This window comes from Aquarana catesbeiana, linkage group LG11 (genome assembly GCF_042186555.1).
Source record: "Aquarana catesbeiana isolate 2022-GZ linkage group LG11, ASM4218655v1, whole genome shotgun sequence".
NCBI classification, from domain to species: domain Eukaryota; kingdom Metazoa; phylum Chordata; class Amphibia; order Anura; family Ranidae; genus Aquarana; species Aquarana catesbeiana.
This window is the reverse complement of record NC_133334.1, coordinates 140,619,746-140,630,002: the sequence shown is the minus strand read 5'-3', so window position 1 is coordinate 140,630,002 and position 10,257 is coordinate 140,619,746. Positions and strand designations below refer to the sequence as shown.

Genomic DNA, 10,257 nt, shown 5'->3' with positions numbered 1-10,257 from the left:
CAGATATCACAATTACCGACTACCCTCGGTGAACTTCACAGTCCTTGATAGGATTCATTTGCCACTCAGAGGGGGAGACTGGAACAAGGTCCTCCTCCAGCGTGAAATGCGCTGGATAAGGTACCTTAGGGCCACTACCCCCCCAGGCCTAAATGAAACCGAAAGTTTCAGACCCTTCTTGGAGGGCTTCAGCTCGGGGAAAACGGATTAACATAATTTTTATCTCACCTTCTTTGTTCCCTTGCACCTCTGCTTTTCTAGAACTGGAGTTCTATTCCAGTACCCCTTGCGGAGAAACAGAGGGCTTCCTCCACAACACCATAGGCCCATTATCTCCCCATTGATGATCATATGTCTTAAACTGCTAAGACTCTACACCCTACCCAGTCAGAAACTATATAGGAGAGTTTTTCTAATTAAACTTATTTACTGTAATTACTGTAATCTCTTTTGTGTAACTATTTTGTATACAGTATTATGTTAATTGCTGTTATTTCTGCAGATGCATTTTTCATGCGACTGTGCCATATGAATCCGCCTCTCAGTGCTGAAACAAAGGGCCAATGATACCGTTGCCATTCTGCCCACTATCCCTACCCGGCACAGGGGGGGGCCATGACGCAACATCATGGCCCGAATACCCCGAAGGCGTCAGATCTTATTTTGATGCCCCGGGATTTCCTACTGTGTCGGTGGTTATAAGCCCTAATTTTGATGTTCTGCCATTCGCTCAATGACAGTACAATCATCATAAAGAGGTTTGGGCATATTTAAGAATAAAAATCCCCCTTCACATTCTCTTATTATATATATTTCATATTTCATCAGTACTATCCCCATTTCAATCAATTCTTTGCAATTCTTTTATACAATTTTTCTTCCTTCCTTTTTCCATCTCTAAATGAGGGAGTATAGACCTGCTACTTTTTGTCATACTTGTCACTGTATATCTTGGTGACATCTATGACATCAGCATAGAACAGTACCCCATACACCGCTGTGCATAGTCTGATACTTTTTTGTCAGACAGCGGGGCTACTATGCCCCGATGCCCGGTTTAACATGAATAAGACGGCTCAATAGCGCTGTGGAGTCACACGGCGCCCCTCCCTCTTTTAGGAACTGACGTCGGGGCCATGTGACCCCAACGTCATATGCACATTGCCCCGGCAACCAGACGCACCTCTCTCCCCGCCTCACCCCGTGCCCATATTACATGGGCTACGTGTAAGCAATAGGCTTCACGTCACGGGGAGGAGAAAAGGAAGGAGGAGGTCCAAGCGTCTGCTACCTAGATAACAGGGAAGCTTGTGGACGCTTCCCCTCAATACATTGTACAAAGGTGCTTCCTCTAAACAGTGACAGCAGCCAATTGAAGTCGCACCCCCTCCACTGCACCACCAATGAATGTGAGACTCTACCTAGAATAGGGCTACGCCCATCACTTAGCCACGCCCACACCCCATATATTAGGACGCCAGGGATGGCCACAGGCAGCATTCCACAACTGGCTTTGTTACAGAGAGGTACTCCAGGACCGGAGCTCCCTGCCACTTGGAACAATACACCTGACACAATCAATTTAAGGTATTTGATCTCTTTTACTCTATGATGGCCCTGGGGAACCTTATTTCCCCTACGAATCACCATTATTTCCATTCTTTGACCTCTTTGATGTTCAATTTCTTAGCATTTCCCTTATACCTTCATGTTTTTCAGTTGTTTAATTATCACGACTGCCAAATACTGGTTTCTTCACAATATACCAGGCCATCCCGTAGAGGATATTTGAGCAGCATTGACAATCACGTGTTAGGACCCCTGCCAGCACTGGGAAAGCGATTTTTCACAGTTAAATGCAAATGTAAGTCGCATATAATACTTTTCTGTTGTAATGCGATTTCTGTAGTCGCAAATGTAAGTCGCATATAATACTTTTCTGTTGTAATGCGATTTTCTGTAGTCGCAAATGTAAGTCGCATATAATACTTTTCTGTTGTAATGCGATTTCTGTAGTCGCAAATGTAAGTCGCATATAATACTTTTCTGTTGTAATGCGATTTCTGTAGATATAGGTAACAAACAAATATTTAAGTATATACCAATAATCATGCTGTTACTTAAAATTTTAGAATGTGATGCAGTCCCTCCCTGAGGAAGACTTTATCCCTACAATAAGTTGAAACGCGTTGGAAATCTGCTATCAGGACGCCATCACACCTATCGGGGGTGGTACTTGTAACTAGCAGTAGGATGCATCATATGTTTCCATATATCTGATGTTTTTATAATTATTCTTAACTAGATCAATGTGTATGTTCATGTATATCCTATTCGTTTTTGTATCAATAAACTTCTTTTTAACTATAATTCAACACTGCCAATTTCTGCATTGCCCTTAAAATCCCATTTTGAGGTACACATCGGGGACTGATTGGTTGCTGCATGCAAAGAGTTATATGCAAACTCAGCACAGGGAAGAAGGGAGATCCAGTCATCCCGCGAGCAAGTACAGAAATATCGAAGGTACTGTTCTAAGGTCTGGTTTAGATTCTGGCAAGAATCCTGGCTGCCAGGTTGAATAAATGTATATCTACCTTGGTTCACCCCGATCAGTCAGGGTTTGTGCAGGAAAGGTCTACCAGTAAAAACATAAGAAGGACTTATTTGAATCTCCAGATCCCGGTAGAGAATGCAGGTTCCAGGGTGCTCTTGTCCTTGGATATTGCCAAGGCATTTGACACCCTGGAATGGGGGTACTTATGGTGGGTACTGGGAAAATTTGGGTTTGGCCCCCTGTTTATTAAGTGGCTTAAGATATTATATCAGCACCCCAGTGCTAGATTAAAAATAAACAACACATACTCGGAAGGGATCTCCCTTGAGAGGGGGACTAGGCAGGGGTGTCCCTTGTCGCCCCTACTATTCGCCCTGGCAATGGAGCCTTTCGCGGAGGTAATAGGAAAATCACCAGGTCTGCATGGTTATAAAAGGAAAGGGGGTGAGGAAAGAATAGCGTTATATGCTGACTACGTACTGTTATTCCTGGGGGACATGGGGCCATCGTTAGTAAAGGCAATGCAGTTGGTGGAAGGGTTCGGGAGGATATCGGGGCTAATAGTCAATTGGGAGAAATCTACACTTCTCCCGCTTGACTCGACCACCGGTTCTCTCCCTCAGGTGGTACCTCGTTTTAGGGTGGTGGAGAAGTTTAAATATTTGGGTATAGTGTTAACTAATAACCCAACTCAGTATATTAGAGACAATGTAGCTCCGCTGTTAGAAAAGTTCAAAAGGAAGAAAGATATCTGGTGTCGGCTCCCTCTATCTATGGCAGGGCGCGTAAATCTGATCAAGATGATTTGGATGCCACAATTAATGTACATATTACATAACTCACCGGTCTGGATTGGGAGGGACTGGTTTGTAAAAATAAATTCTATCTTTCGTGAGTTAATATGGAGAAAGGGTCAGGCCAGGATTAGTCTCCAGACCTTGCAGCGCCCTAACAGGGAGGGGGGATTGGCGGTGCCCCATCCATATAGGTACTTCTTGGCAGTCCAGTTGCCACATCTGGGGGGGTGCGAACGTGGGGGAGGAGGTGAATTCCAGTGTAAAAATCATGTTATCAGGGAACCCGCATAGATCCCTGGTAGGGGCATTGGAAGCCGGGTCATTAGGATGCTTGTTTCCAACATATAAATTGGTTATAAAGGTTTGGCGGTTAGTGAAGATTGAAATGGGATATAAGGGGGCTACGGAGTTTTCACCTATATGGCAGAATAGGCAGCTACAAGAACTGCAGGCTATAGGAGTAAATAGGATGTGGGAAAGGGCGGGTATAAATAGGCTGATGCAAATATTTGATGGCAATATATTAAAGTCCTTTGCGGACCTGAGACGGGAGTTTGGAATTCCCAAGGAATCATTTTACTTTTATCTCCAGATCAGGCACGCATTAGACAAGCAATTTAAGATTAAGGCACTGGAATGGTGTAGTGCATCGCTGCTTAGTAAGGTGGTAAGGGCACCTAGCCTTAAGGGGCTAATATTGGGAATTTATGACCAACTAATGACCAGGGCGATTAGTCTAGCCCCACTTTCGCGTGCAAGGAAGGGGTGGGGGGCCGATGTGGGGGAGTTGAGCGATGATCAGTGGGAGAGAATATTGGAGCTTGGTCCACTGGTGTCTCTCTCTCCGTCACAGCGGGCTTCACATCTCTTGCTTGTACACAGAGCCTACTATACCCCCAAGAGGCTGCATAGATTTGGTCGTAGACCAAACGATAAATGTCCCAGATGTCTAGAGACGGGCGATCTTACACATATAATGTGGAGGTGCCCGAAACTAGTCAGGTACTGGACTGAGATCCTAAACATTATAGATGCTAGGTTTGGGATAAGATTGGAATACGAGGCTAAGGTTTGTGTGCTGGGGCTAATTAGTAAGAATATGGGGGAGGGCCACATAGGAATAGCAATTGTACGTTGCTTATACCAGGCGAGGAAACTGATCGCGAAAGCATGGTTATCAACAGTGCCGCCTACGCCTGAAGAATGGGTCAGTACAATGAACTCAGTAGTTGGAACAGAAAGGATAATCTATACCAGAAGGGGAAGTTATAGGAAGTTCATAAGGATTTGGGGCTCGTAGTGTCAGGGAATGAATGGGGAAATATAAAACCTTATTGAGGGAAGGAAGATTTGTACTAGGGAATAGATATACGAGGGAATAAGTAGTATGCACATTGTATTTAATTGGGTAATAAGTTTTGCCAAGCTTAAGATATGACTATTTTAATAGAAGCAACTGTTGGGGAGGAGGGAGGGTGAATAGGGAGACAGGGGAGGGGGGAGGGGGTAAAGAAAAAAGTAAGGGTAAGATAACTTGTTATTGATTGTGTTATGGGATAATATATAAAGTAATGTTTGTTCTTTGTTTTTCTATTGTTTATGTTGAATAATGTATAGCCTGAAAAACTAATAAAAAGGATATGATTAAAAAAAAAAAAAAAAAGGTCTGGTTAGTCCTCTCTGTTTGACCATTGCTCTGAGGGTGGTAAGCTGAGGAAAGACACACTTCTATTGATAGAGACTTGCAGAGATCCCTCCAGAACTTGGAGGTGAACTGTACCCCTCTATCGGAGACAATACTATCCGGTAATCCATGTAATCTGACAATCTCTTTAATGAACATGTTTGCTGTGTCTGAAGCGGAGGGTGTGCCAATCATCGGAAGGAAGTGTGCCATTTTGGAAAGGCGGTCTACCACCACCATGATGATGGTGCATCCCCCAGAGGGGGGCAGGTCTACTATAAAGTCCATGGATATTTCTTTCCAGGGTTGTTCAAGAATGGGTAATGGCCTCAAAAGTCCCCATGGCCTGGCATTGGAACCCTTGTTGCGCTGACAAATGGTGCAAGAGTTCACATACTTTCTGCAGTCCTGTCTTAGGCTGGCCCACCAAAATGAGCGCTGAACAAGTTCAGTGGTTCTTCGTATCCCAAAATGCCTGGCAAGTTTATGGTCATGTGACATTTTTAGAACTTGGAGTCTGACTGGCTGGGGAACAAAAATTTTATCTTGGTGCCACAAAAATCCATCTTGGTTTCTCAGTGATCACACTTCTGATCCAGAGCACTGGGTTGAGGCTTGCTTGATTAAGGTCTTTAAGTCAGGTTGAATAAGCAAAAAATTCTGGGTGTATAGGATCGTACTTGGCTCTGTCGTTTCAGGGGTGTCTGGAAACATTCGGGAGAGTGCATCTGCTTTCCCATTCTTGGAACCTGGCCGATATGTAAGATGGAAATTGAACCTGGAGAAGAACAGAGCCCAGCGGGCTTGCCGGGGTCTTAAACGTTTGGCTGTCCTGAGGTACTCCAGGTTCTTATGGTCTTTAAAAATCATAATGGGATGAGCAGCACCCTCCAATAAGTACCTCCATTCTTCTAAGGCAGATTTAATGGCCAGAAGTTCTCTATCTCCCACATCATAATTTCTCTCTGGTGGGCTTATCTTTCGAGAGAAAAAGGCTACGGGGTGAAGAAGAGCCTTAGGCCCCTGCCGTTGGGACAGGATTGCCCCTGTAGCTACTTCAGAGGTGTCCACTTCCAACACATAAGGCAGGGTCGGATCTGGGTGCCGTAGGATTGGTGCGGAAGTAAACAGATTCTTTAATTTGTCAAAGGCTGTCAATGTCTGGGCTTCTGGAGACCACTGGAGCCGGACCTTCTGGTGGGTCAACTGAGTGATGGGTGCTATGGTGGTGGAAAAATCCTTCACAAACCTCCTGTAGAAGTTGGAGAACCCCACGAAGCGCTGAACACCTTTCTTGTCCGAAGGAGCTGGACAGTCTAGTATTGCTTCCACCTTCTTTGGGTCCATTGCAATTCCTTCTGTGGAGATGATGAGACCCAGGAATTGAACAGATGTTTTTTCAAATTCACATTTGTCTGCCTTGACATATAGTCCATGTTTTCTGAAGGTTGAGAGCACCTTTTTTACGTGAATTTGATGAAGCTCCAAAGAGGCAGAGAAGATGAAGATATCATCGAGGTATACGATTACAAAGTAATCAAGGAACTCCCGAAAAATGTTGTTCACTAGATGCTGGAACGTGACTGGGGCGTTGCATAACCCGAATGGCATCACAAGTTATTCGAAGTGGCCGAACCTCGTCCGAAATGCTGTTTTCCACTCATCACCCTGGCGCATGTGTACAAGGTTATAAGCGCCCCTCAGATCCAATTTAGTGAAAATCCGGGCGGTTCAGAACCTTTGAAAGAGTTCAGGAATGAGAGGCAGTGGGTATCTGTTCTTTACAGTGATCTTATTGATTTCTCTGTAATCTACACACGGCCGCAATGTGCCATCCTTCTTCTCCACGAAGAATATACCCGCCCCAGCAGGAGAAGAAGAGGGTCGGATAAACCCCTTTTCAAGGTTCTCGTGAATATATACTCGTAGGGTCTCCAGCTCATTTTCAGATAGGGGGAAGATTCGTCCAAACGGGATCTCGGCCCCCGGGAGCAGTTCAATTGGACAGTCATAAGGCCGGTGAGGTGGGAGGACATCGGCCTTTTTCTTGTCGAAGATGTCTATAAACTCATGATAAGCTGGAGGAACATGCTGGAGATTACTGAGAGCAGGATGCACTGCCAGACAGCTAACAGGCTTACTGGAGCTGGGAGTAAAGCAATGCTGCAGGCAATATACTGAAGAAAGAGAGATTTCCTTCTTGGCCCAGTTGATTTGCGGGTTATGTGCCTGCAGCCATGGAATTTCCAGGATGATGGGAAACATGGGGGAACATAGGACGTCAAAGCGGACAAATTCTTGATGGCCAGTATCTGTAGTAGTGAAGATGGGCATGGTTTCCTGGGTGACAAGTCCAGAACTGGGCAGGGAACCATCGGCCAAAAGAACCTCAAGTCTTTGCTTTTTTTCATAGAGGGGCACACCAAGTTTTTTAGCCAGAGATAAGTCCATAAAACAGCTACATGCCCCGGAATCAATGATTTCTTGTAGCGGAATCTCCCTTTCTGCCACTTGTAAGGAGATGGGAAGAACAAGGTAAGAATGGCAGGATCCAGGGACTTGGAGATATGTGGAACTTGGTGAGTAGACCTTACTGGGTCTTATGGGGCAGCTGCGTACAAAATGTCCGGCCGCTCTGCAGTATAGGCAGAGATTGGCCTGCTGGCGGCGTTTACTCTCCTCAAGCGTAAGGGAGGAACGGGCCAGGCCAATTTGCTTTGGTTCCTTTTCTGGTATTGCAGGGCAAACAGACATGGGTGCAACAGCAGGAGAAAACTTGGGTAGCATCCGTGTAGGCTGGAAGGATTGAGCACGTTCCGACCGCCGCTCCCACAGGCACCTGTCAAGCTGAATGGCTAGGTGAATAAGTCCGTCAAGAGTGTCAAATATCCTTCCTATCCACGTCCCAATGGGACTGGAGAGGACGCTGCGACGTACGTATGCATTTGTCTGGGAGAGAGAGTCCCTGATGTATTTGGGGGTATGTATTAGTGTTGATATGAAAAGACTGTATGAAGTTAATTATGGCATATTATAGACGGAGATAGCGGAAGAGTTTAAAAAATGGAAAGGTCAATACCTAACTTGGTTTGGGAGGATTAACGCCATAAAATTGAGTATACTTCCTAGATTAATTTATATATTGTACACAATACCAATTAAGGTACCGGAGTCCTTTTTCAAACAAATGCATAGGATGTTTGTGGTGTTTGTATGGAATGATAAAAGACCCAGATTAGCCCACGACCTTCTGAGAAGAAATAAGGCCGAGGGGGGACTGGGAATACCGGACATAGCCTTATATTATAAGGCTATGAGTTTAGTCTGGATTTTGAACTGGCGCCATGATACTCATAAAAAACTTTGGGTTCAAGTAGAAAACTCAGTGGCAGGGAGGAACCTAGCAGGAGCACCTTGGATTCAGAGCTCATCAAGGGGGTTGTCTCAATGGGTGTCACCATTAACCCAGAACACATTGGAAGTTTGGGATAAGTTGAATAAGAATGGGGATTATGCCCCCTGGATATCACCTCTGGCTCCTCTGGAGGGTTCACTTGGTTCCCCCCGGGGAGGAGATGGGGTATCTGGGGGCTTGGGGTGGAGGTGGAGACTCCACCTGTGGCAGGTGTGCCCTGGACGGAGTCTTGTTATCTCTGACAGAGATGGTGTCTAGATATGGGACAGTGCATATGGCGGAGTGGAAATAAAATCAAATAGTGAGTTTTTTTAATAAAAGCAAGTCATCAATAAGACCTACGAACTCTCTCACTATATTTGAGAAACAATGTGTGCAGAGATCTAGTCCCAGGAATGTACTGTCGCAAATGTATAAAGGGATACTTAGGGGACAGGAAGGAACAATTCCATACTATATAAGGGAATGGGAGAAGGAACTGGGACAGGTACTGACTAACAATCAAATTAAAAGGATGATTGTACTAACGCACTCCTCATCCACAAGCTCAAAGGTGCAAGAGATGGCGTACAAGTTTTTGTCAAGATGGTATAGGACCCCAGTCAAATTGGCACAAATGTTTCCAACCATAAGTGATAGATGTTGGAGGGGATGTGGTCAGAAAGGCACATTTCTCCATCTGTGGTGGACATGCCCAGTAATTAAAAGATTCTGGGAGTCGGTGTCTCCATGGATCAAGAAATTGACGGTGGGGCATTTGGAATTTCAACCACTACATTACTTGTTCCATGGGATGCCGGGCTCTAATAGAAAGTATCAGGAGGGGATAACACCTCACCTATTAAATGCAGCGAAAAAAATCATACCGAAATTTTGGAAACAGATACAGGGCCCCTCAATATTAGATTGGAGAAGGGAAGTGAGCTTAATAATGGAAGCGGAAAGATGGGTTCATGTGGTAAAGGGCCAACAAGGGAAATTTGAAAAGAAATGGGCAGGCTGGAAGGAATGTTTAGTTGAGATGGAAAAAGAAGAAGGAGATGATTAAAATGAGAAGGAGGTGGAGGTACAGCCCTTGTAAATATGTAAAATAAAAGATACTGACCTATAAGAAAAGAAAGGAATATTGGAATTAGCTTGGTGGCCCATTATGTGGGGGAGGATTTGGAGGGGGTGGGGTTGTGGTTTTCTTGTGTTTTTCCTTCCCCCCCCTCTTTTTTTTTTCCCTTTTTTTTTTTGGGTGATGTGGGGGATGGAATTGGGAATCACATCATTTTTATTTTTTTTTTCTTTTGTTCGGTTTTCTGGTGTCTTGGTGGGTAAAGGGTAATAACACTTATTAGAATAGTTTGGCCAATGAGGGCCTCGTACACAAAATATAAATTGATAAACATGTACACTTTTTATCCAATTATGTACACTTTATACACTTTTATGTCCCCCTCCCCCCTTTTTTTCCTTTTTTTTTTTTTTTTTTTTTGGGTAAGGAATAATTACAGGATTATCAAGTGGTTTGGAAGGGAAGGGTGGGGGGGGGGGGGGATAAGTAGATAAGATTTAAGGGAATGTGGTAGTAGAAGAGGTAATGTAATAAGGGTTTGGGGTGGGTGATGAGGGTTTTTTTTGTAACAATGTATGAAGATTGTTGTATTTATAAAATGGAAATAAAATTTTGATTATTAAAAAAAAGAGTGTCGGGAATAGCAACTCGAGCCAGTTCATCCTTAAGGACCTCAGACAGTCCTTGGCGGTACTGGAACCTGAGGGCTGCCTCATTCCAGCTTGTGTCAGTGGACCACCTGCG

General features: G+C 44.5%; 1 long non-coding RNA gene across 1 annotated transcript; it reads left to right on the top strand.

Annotated features, from left to right (window-relative positions):
• The first annotated feature begins 1,091 nt into the window (after positions 1-1,091).
• LOC141112999 (uncharacterized) lies at positions 1,092-2,394 on the top strand. The gene is made up of 3 exons (XR_012236690.1): positions 1,092-1,587; positions 1,720-1,864; positions 2,133-2,394. It is a non-coding gene; the product is annotated as an uncharacterized lncRNA (long non-coding RNA).
• The last annotated feature ends 7,863 nt before the right edge of the window (positions 2,395-10,257 follow it).